The sequence below is a fragment of the Genypterus blacodes genome, unplaced genomic scaffold (assembly GCF_046128005.1).
Source record: "Genypterus blacodes isolate CSIRO-AG114 ecotype Tasmania unplaced genomic scaffold, CSIRO-AGI_Gbla_v1 ptg000065l_1, whole genome shotgun sequence".
NCBI classification, from domain to species: Eukaryota; Metazoa; Chordata; class Actinopteri; order Ophidiiformes; family Ophidiidae; genus Genypterus; species Genypterus blacodes.
The window spans coordinates 126,409-134,797 of NW_027466877.1; the positions used below are offsets into that span (position 1 = coordinate 126,409).

At 46.8% G+C, this 8,389-nt stretch overlaps 1 non-coding gene across 1 annotated transcript; it reads right to left on the reverse strand.

Moving 5' to 3' along the window:
• Positions 1-7,796: 7,796 nt before the first annotated feature.
• On the reverse strand, positions 7,797-7,879 carry trnal-cag (transfer RNA leucine (anticodon CAG)). The gene has a single exon. It is a non-coding gene; the product is annotated as a tRNA-Leu (tRNA).
• Between the last annotated feature and the right edge of the window lie 510 nt (positions 7,880-8,389).

An 8,389-nucleotide genomic window follows, 5' to 3' on the forward strand; every position in this document is an offset into this window, starting at 1 on the left:
GTAGAATAAAAATAGGTGCAAACGATAATTTGTTCTTTCTATCTTTGAGTTTTTTCATTTAAATCCCATCAGCCTGCCCCACTTCCGTTTACACTTTTAGATTGGAAAGAAGTTGGAACACAGAAGACAAGACAATTACTTTTTGTTCACGATTTTTCAATGTTCTCTCTCTGGGTAATGTCCAGTGTTAGTGAAGCTAAAGCCGGGGAGAAGAGGCGTCACTCTGTTTTTAAATAAGAGAGAAAGAGGAAGACGACACTACATTTACATTACATTTGGTACATTTCGTCTTCTCTGACCTTCTGTGGGTTTCTTCTTCTTCTTTTCTTTTTAAAAGCTAAACTGAAATAAAATGAAAACTAAAAGATAAAGGGCACCAAAAAGCGGAGAACTGAAACTGGGCCAACTAGAGAACAATGGAACTGAAATCACCCTGATGTGGATTTGACCAATCGGGTTTAAATCTAACTGATCCATCCCTTCATCTATTCCTCCCTTCATCTATTCATCCCTTCATCCCTTCATTGGAGCATCCATCGCGCCTCGTGTCTGTCGTCGGCGTCGCTTCGCTGTTCTCCCTCACCGTGTTTGACATCTCTTCGAGCAGGAAGTTCTGCTTTGTCGGCGTGCGAAACGAGCAGCATCGAATCGCCGCCGCCGAGGGGAAGGTAATGGTGACTGACAGGGAGGAAGGCTACCGACGGATAAAGAGAGGGAAAAGAAGGAGTGCACAGTGTTGAGGAGCACAGGAGGAGAGTGTGTGAGGGGGACACAGACACACAGAGACAGATGAGGCTGCAGACTGAGCTGACAGCTGTAATTGGAATCTAAATAGCAGGAGTGACGCTGAGTGACAGCGGCTTAAAGCTTCCCGGCGACGCCCCTCACTCTCACTTCATCCCAGAGAGAAAGAGAGGGAGAGCTCTGAGGGCTTCGACCCCTCGCACTTTGACATTTGCGTCTCAGCAGCCGTCTGAATGTGACCGCCGGGGACCTGAGTGTGTTTTCAAAACAAAGAGAACTTTCTGGAAGGAGCCAGAGGAGATATTACACAGTGAAGGCTGCTCGCCGCTCTCCTGCGCTCCTCGACACGTCTCAGGCTGGACGTGAGGTCGGGGGGTTCTGAGAAGACGTGGAGCTGGAACACGTTCACCATCACAATGTGACCCACGATCAATCAATCAATCAAGACTATTTTTAAAGCACCTTTCAGACACAAATGCAGCTTAAAGTGCTTCTTTCCATTTCTGACTGACAAAACGTCAGGTAGAGAAAAAGTTATTCATTTATATATAAATAATAATATCAATGGACCAATGTAGAAGATGATAAAGATTAAAATGTAAAGTCATATTATTAAAGTAAACATAAAGAATAAAACAAAAAACAAAACAAAAAAAACACTAACGTATTATTATATAAAGTAATAAAATAATATATTAATTAAAAGGGACAAATTCAGCAATAAAGAGATAAAATAATAATAATAATAATTTCAAATTTACATAAAAATAGCTGTTGTTGTTTCACGTAGTTTCATTTCATTTCATCGTATTAAAGATAATTGCAGGTTATGTTCCGGTGTGATTGCAGGTATGAAAGTGTTGCCTGTTGTCTTCTGGTCAAAGCTCCTCACCTCCTGGTTCCTCCCCTGAGGTCAGCAGCTCCTGGAGCCAGGTTTGAGGGTGGACCTGTGAAGTTTGAGTCTCCTTATGTAACAATGTGGGTGTATGAAAAGTGGCTGTGTTAATGCTACATCCCCTCCTCTGTTCTATTAGTGGGGTAATGGAGGAAAACCATCGCCATGGCAACAGTGAAAGCAAACCGACACAGCATTGGCACTAATTAGGCAGAGAGCTGACAAGGAGATGCTAACGCTGGTAATTGCTGCATGCAGGGGGAAGGGGGGGGGGGGGGGGGGGGGGGGGGATAGACGGTTGATCCACCACACGCTTTCCCTTCCCGTCCTCGCATCTTCATCATCGCTCTGCCTCGCCGTCGGACCATAAACAAGGACGTTATAAAAGCTTCTTCAAAAGACCGTAACAGCTGGAATATCAATGGAGGAGGTGCGCTGAGATGAGGAGACAGGAAGCAGCGCTCCGGCCTGCATTAGCAGACTTCTGATGTCCATTAGCACCTCCATACAGGGAAATGTTCCTCACCATTTTCTAGAGTAGGCACTTTTGTCTATTTGTTGTTTACTTGTTGCTTTTTTGTCAAATTAGTCAATATGAAACAAGGTTTTGGTAAATGCTTCATCTGCTGGGCCTGCTCGCTGTGTGATTCACCGTCTCCTGTACTCAGACTCAGCAGATGGAACGCCGCCTTTACTCTAAACTTCAACACGTCTCGCTCTGAAAAAATTGCAAACTTAAAGTCTATAGATTCCCTTGAGGTTTCCTTCCTCAATTTAGTCCCAAATCCACCAGATTGTAGAAAAATTGTGACGCGTTGACACTCATCTCCTGCGCACCTTTGAGGATCAACCACCGTTGCTTCAATTTCATTTTGGTGTACTGTCTCTTTAAGGCCACTCGAAAAAGCCTGAAGTACACGGGTGTGGCTTTAAACACATACTTACAGGTTACATACAGTAACAAAGGCATCAATGTCTGCATTTATTCCCTCCTTCGTCATCACCGCCTCTCACCTTCTTCCCTTCAAATGAATCCTCGCTGACGAACGCAACGCAACAAGTTCACGCCCTCTTCTCCAGATGGCAATTACAGGTACTCTTCATCCTTACAAACACCAGAGTGACATTTATATCAAACATGGCAGTAGTCTAGTCCAGTCTAGTCTCGTATATTCATTCTTCTATCCCACTTCTTCTCCCATTTAGCTGTAATTCGTTTTCCCTCTGAGCGACGCAGTTCCACACTTGGCATTCTGCTCGTGATGAACGCCGTCCACCCTGCGTCACCTCTGACATTTTCTGTGAGCAGCTTTCTTTTTCTTTTTTTTCTTTTACTCCTTCCAAAGAGAAGTGAAGTCTCTCATTTTCTTGGCACGGTCCTCATACTGTAATAACCATTATTAACATGCCATTGTTGGTTATTTGGGTGCAATCACCATGGCAACTGATTCACCTAAGCTGGTTGGAGGAGGCAGTTCTTCAGACCCCTAAAGCCTCGGCACACTAATCGACATCAGAGAGAGAGAGAGAGAGACTGAGAGAGAGAGAGAGAGAGAGGGAGAGAGAGAGAGAGAGACAGAGAGAGAGAGAGAGAGTGAGAGAGAGAGAGAGAGAGAGAGAGAGAGAGACAGAGAGAGAGTTTCTCCCATTTATTTGCCATTAAGTTTCAGTATTCAGGTTTTTTTTAACCTTTCTTGTCCGATTTTAAAATCCACAGGATTCATTCTAAAGAATATTCCTACAGGTTCCATTTCCTCCGACGGACGTCTCGCTTCCTTCCTGCTTGGAGACAGTGTGCACCTGATGGTACAGGGTCAGTGAGCAGGAAACACGCAGCCCAGCTCCAGCAGCATGCTAATGTAGCATTAAAGTTCACAGGAAGTGAAGCGAGCAAACTGATCAAGTGCCTCAGACTCTGTTTGGTCTCCACACTCATTCTTTTCTTATCGATTTTTACCCTCGACAGCCAGAGATCTGACCTGCTTCTACATTCACACAAGAGAGAAAAACGCTCCTGAAATGTAAAGACAGAAAGTAATCAACCGGCTCAAAGCTCAATGCCTCAGATTATTAGTAAAAGATATTACAGGGCAGGAAGAGAACAGGGTCTAATAAAAACCCAGACACACACATATAGAGGATGAACGAACACACACACACACACACACACACATCCCAGTCCTCCTATTTACACTTAGGTAATGTTTCTGGAACTTGGCTGTGCAGAAAACAGCGATTGACATAGAAGAAAGTGGGCGGGGCCTTAAAGAGACAGCGCCTCCTTTAGCTTAGCTTTCCTCAAACGTCTTACATACTTCCGGCTTTGGGCTCTTTCCTCCGCCAGGCCCTCAAACTCCCTGAACTTCTTGGTGCCACTTTATCATCTGGTATTTACCACCATCCCAAGGGCTCCTGAACGCAGCATTAGACCCACACTGTCCACAGGTGTTGGGCTTTGATGTGTGCTCTTGTTTAACTCGGGCAGCTGCTATTCGCCTCCTGGCTCGCTACATCTTGACGTCTTCTTTCAGTCTTTATCTGACCCTGGCATGTGTGTGTGTGTGTGTGTGTGTGTGTGTGTGTGTGTGTGTGTGTGTGTGTGTGTGAGAGAGAGAGAGGGAGAGAGGGACCCTTTTTAATCTTGACACTAAAAGGACCTGAAGGGGTTTTCAGCAGGAAACCTATCACTGCTCTACTGTCACAGTGTGTGTGAGTCTCTGTGTAACAGATCAGAAAAAAAATGTTTCATGATTCCCAAAGTTCCTAAATTCCTGAAAAGGCATGAAAGAGGCCACTGGTCTTCATTCCTGTCAAACAGGTTGTTACTGATTTGGAAACTCATCCGTTACCCTTTGAACTCTGTGACCTGTGAGCCCAGCGTGGCGTGTGAGGGGGCGGAGTGGAGTGGCGCTGGTTTCAGGGTTCGACCTGATGTTCTGGTCCCTTGGCTCAGAAACTGGATCCTGACGCTCCATTCTGTTCCTTTTCCGCTCCACCTCACACTTCGCCAAGAAAGCTTCTAAGCGTGAGTTGATTTACAGGCGGGCGTCTCAGAGAGTTGGAAACGACATTTAGCCAACATCTAGTTTTAATGTTTTAATGTTATTGGGGCCATAAATACAATGAAGTGCCTTCATTTGCTGTAGCGCTGCTAAAAGCTTGTATTTATTAATGCAACTGGGAGGGAGCTGAGCGCAGTGAGCAGCGCCACACCCCCACTCACTATATCTTAGTGAATTACACAAGCAATTAGAATTAGCGAAAATGCTAGCATTGATTAGCGCGGACCCCATTAACCTCCAGACTCTGCTTCGACACGACGCAGAGCTCTGACGCACAAAGTGTTTCAATGATTTGTGTCTGTCAACACAATTGATGTCGGCGCGGAGCCGCGGCAGCGAGCAGAGCGACGGCAAATATCAGCGTAATTACCGGAGAAGCTCCATCTTTTCATGTGTAAATACGCTGATTTAAACATGAAACAAAAAGCATCAGCAGCGTTTCACAAAAGCAAGGTTGAGCGAGAGCCGCGCTCGTCTGCCAGAGACGAGCAATTAGGTGGAACACAATGTTAATTTCATCTCAACAGTCCTCTGGGATATGATAATGCACCGAGCGCCGCTGCTTTACATGTGTAGGCGCTACATTTTCATGCTTTCAAGTGATTGGTAATTATTCCTGTTTTATTTTATTTATTTTTTAAAGCATTTCCAACTGGGATTGAATCCAGCAGTCATTTCCCCACTGAGACTCACTGAGTCTCACAGAGACCCAGAGGGCAGCAGGACGCCTCAGCGCCTCTGCTTCCTTCTACAGTTTCACACCAAAAAACATTGGTAAAGTTTTCAAAAGTCGACAAAGTTAAAATGCGGAATGCCAGCATTTCTGTTGAATCTTCAGGGATGCTCCGATTCAATTTGATTCTGATTCTTGGGGTCAAAGTTTGATTCAGGAACGATTCCCTGAACCTGATCAATCCTCAGCACAAACATCAACAAACTCTCAAACTTACTCCACACTGAATTTGAAGTTCTACCTAGAGTCATTATGTTTTTGGAATATTTATGGATTTTTTCCAAAGCTGGCATTCCCATTCCCATATTTTTCAGCCAGTCCATGTTTGACCACCCAGCTTGTCTAAATGAAACTCGGTCAGAGCGTGACTGTCACTCAGGAGCGTCTCATCACAAAAGCAGCTGTGATGGAGAGATTAAGAACAACCCCCCCCCCCCCCCCCTACCCTGCCCCCCTGTCGCCGCCTCATTTGTGACGCGACCTGGTCTAACAAATGGCGGCGCTGAGGGGAGCTTAAAGCAGCGCCTTCAAATCAGCTGGTGATGAAAACCGTCCTGACTTAAAGTGCCTCTGAAAGCCAAGGCCAAAGGGTCTAAACACTGCTGCTAATATAATTAAAGCCGGTTCACGCGGGTCCCGGGCCCCCAGGCTTCGGGTCAGGCCTCCCTGCCCGGGGAATAAGTCCGGTCCTGGGCTGCGGAGCATAGCCGAGACCCCTGTTAGTCCTCAGGCCCCCTCCAGGCCGGTGCTTTTCCATTTAACCCAAAGTCCTGGAGGTGGTGGGTGAGGGGAGGGGGAGAGGGAGGGGGGCTGACAGGGGGTGAGGAGGCCTTATACTGGAGAAGTAATGAGAGGCATTACGGAGCTGAATGTTGTGAAACAGAGAGGGAGACCTGAAGCGATCCAAGCCCGGGAGGTTCCTCAGGATCGGGACCCAGTGACCGACCCCTAACCTTTGACCGTGCAGATTAGTCCCAGGGGCTCGAGGGGAGGAGGGGGGCGACGTGGACGCTTAGCAGGGGGGTGGAAGAGGGAAGAAAAGCCTTATGATTTGGGGAAAAAAAGCATGAATGCATTTGAACAGGCGGTTCTGCTGTGAGCAAAGAGAGAAAAATATAAAGTGAGTCCATTACTTTCAAACTGTTTCTCTCAAGTATCGCTCTTCATAAAGTGTTTCTGAAAGTGTTTTGGGAGTTTTCAGGACTATGAAAAGAAATGAAGATGCAGAGGCAAGAAAAAAAAACAACCAAGAAAAACAAAAGCAGCCGCCAAACCCGAGCAGCTGTAATCGCTGCGCCGGGCTCTCCGGTCTGTTCGTGCAGAGGCTCCCCCTCAAAGCCGCTGCATCCAGAAATCTGCTGCCCTGACCACCAGCTGAGCCGGGGATATTTGAGAGTAGAAACCACACACCAGGCCTGGCAGGTCCAAAGCCAGCCTGTGCCAGAGCGGCTCGCCACAGGATCCTCCAGGGAGAAGCCAGAAACCCTCTGGAATCATCCGAGACCAGCAGGACGCTCGTTTGTCCAAAGGAGCCACGAGCGAATCAAAGGGACTAATACAGACTAACGAGTAAACAGACAAATGAAAGGACACAGACATGGTTTAATAGCTGCCACTCTAGCTTTGATATTTACTCCACTGATGTGATTAAATGGATTCTTGTTCGACTCGAACCTTGGGTCAGACTCAAGTCACATGACAGGACGCTGATTAATCTGATGATTCCAATAGAAACTTAATAGCAAAGAGTGAAATTAGTTTGATGCTGTACATTCAAGCAATAAAAGCCGAGCTAATGGATTTATTTGGTCAAATGCTAACGGCACCCCTGGGAGACGGACGATGAAGGACATTCTGCTGTTTAACCCTTCATTTCAGTCAATAAGTCAATATTGTTCATTCATTTGGACATGTTGGTTGGATTTATCATCGATCTTCAATTTGTTCAGTGGTTGGCGTCAAAACCAATCAGCTGTGTGTTGTTTGAATCAGCTGGTGTTTGTTGTTCATGTGGGCCTGCAGCACCTCCGTGCCTCATGCTGCTATACGACACAAGCAGGCAGAGCAAGAGCGCCGTGTTTGCGTTTAAGTAGCGAGAAGACAAAACTACAGCTGCTGTTTGTGTCAGTGGCAGAAATGTGCTGCCAAATCCTCTGAATGTCACAAAGGCAGAGTTTAAATGCAATGAAGGGACTGAAAGAAGCAAATGATGAATTTCACTAAAGGACTGAGGTCAATCAGCTTCCTGAAAGTCATTCTGTGTGTTTCACCAAATTCTGTGGGGACTGGAGGAAGTTTTGGATGTGAGGCAAATGTGGTAAACACGGCACCAAAGCCATCATCTGGTCAGCCAAAACTGTGCTGTCAGAAGTGGGATTCGAACCCACGCCTCCAGAGGAGACTGCGACCTGAACGCAGCGCCTTAGACCGCTCGGCCATCCTGACTGTTCTCCACCGCCTATGATGTTCCCAAATTGAGCTGCTGGCCTCCAGATGAATCCGTACTCATGAACCTATTTGCTGTGTTCAGGGTCGCCTGCAGGGCCGGGTCAGGTGCTGCGTCAGGTGCAGGGCCTGGACCCTGTCTGAGGGGTCACTGGGGGAATAACCACTGCACCAAAACACAGCTTCTTCAACCATCAGTCTGGATTTTGGGGTAAAAGTGTGTTTGACACTCACACACATCTCATATCTGAGATTCAGCCCAACACTTGAGCTGAACAAGTATAACAAACCTTCTGCAAACGGCTCATTGAAGGTTTAACAGTCACTCTCCACCTGATTGGTTATTGATCGGTAAGCACACAGCTGATTGGCTGGGAGGCTGAGGTCGTCGGTGCAGAAGAATCTCCCCGGGACTCACATCCTGTTGATCTGCACTTGGCTCCCATTGATTTCCCATTCACTGAGGCCCCCCCCCCCCCCCCCCCCCCCCAGTGCAGCTGACATCACAGA